Raw genomic sequence first — 1248 nt, 5'->3', positions numbered from 1 at the left:
CTATCTTCTCCATATAAAACATCTTCTAATATAATAATTTCAATTTTTTAAATTTATAATTTCGCTATATAAATATACTTATATAGAATTTCATTAAAAAATTCCAATTTAACCTACCCAAACATTATACAATAAAAAAGCTTACTAAATCATCAACCAATAAAAAAAACTTACTATATCATTAACAATTTTTACTATGCTTACGTGGTGCTACCTTCCACTCTATCAATAACCAATTACATAATGATTTCTCCTCTCCTTCATGTTTGTTCATGTGCCTCTCTTAAAATGAATTAAATGAATTAAAGGTGGTCCCATGTATTATTCTTTACTTGTCATTTATGGTCAAAATCTTTAAAAAAATCCCAGAACAGATCTAGTCACATGGTGCTCATGACTATATTGATGATATTTGACTTTTTGCCCATACCTTAACATAAAAGAAAAGATATATATACATATATAGTTATCTGAAATCTTTTATTTTATCCCAATTCTTAATATACTTTAAAGCCTGCAATCTTTGTTTTATCACAATTCTCAATCTGCTTTAGGATGAGTGACATAGTTCTCTTTAAGTGCCTTTAGATATTATTTTGAAAAATTCATCAATATTTTTTCCATAATTCTTGTAAATGCCTTTATTTATATATATATATATTTCTCTATAAATGTTATAGAATATTATTTTAAAATTTTTGCTTTTGAGATAAGGACACATTGAAATCACAAAAGGTAAGAAGACAAAAGTAAACATCATTGTCATCATGGGCACCTCCATCTTTTCTACCCTGGACAATTCCAGTTTCACATTATTACATATGGTAAAGTAGAGGGAAAGGTCTATTGATTTGTTTTCAATAAGATCCAAGTGGGTCCTAAGTCATACATGATCCTTGTCAGGGCAGCAAAAGCATGCTATCATGACCTCACTTTTTGGCATAGTGAAAGGCCACATCATGATACTCTTACCTAAAGCCACCTCCCTCACCTAATAACCTAATACCTCCAAACACAAAGTCAAATGTCAAATGTATTCCCACATTATATCTATTAGCCCCCTTGAATTTTCTAATTTTTTTTTATAGGTCATGGTGAACAAAGAGATCAACAAGATCAAAATTAATTAAGGGCAATGGTTTAGTAATTTTTTCTGCGGATCCTTTGCTTAGTGGCCACCCATGTCCAAGTGGGCAAAGAATCTTTGAAACTTTCCAAGTCAAGCAAACCAATCTTGTTAAAAAATCA

This window comes from Pinus tabuliformis, chromosome Q (assembly GCF_031772625.1).
Source record: "Pinus tabuliformis cultivar Carrire ecotype Pingquan chromosome Q, CPIR1, whole genome shotgun sequence".
Classification (NCBI taxonomy): Eukaryota; Viridiplantae; Streptophyta; class Pinopsida; order Pinales; family Pinaceae; genus Pinus; species Pinus tabuliformis.
This window is presented reverse-complemented; position numbering follows the sequence as displayed.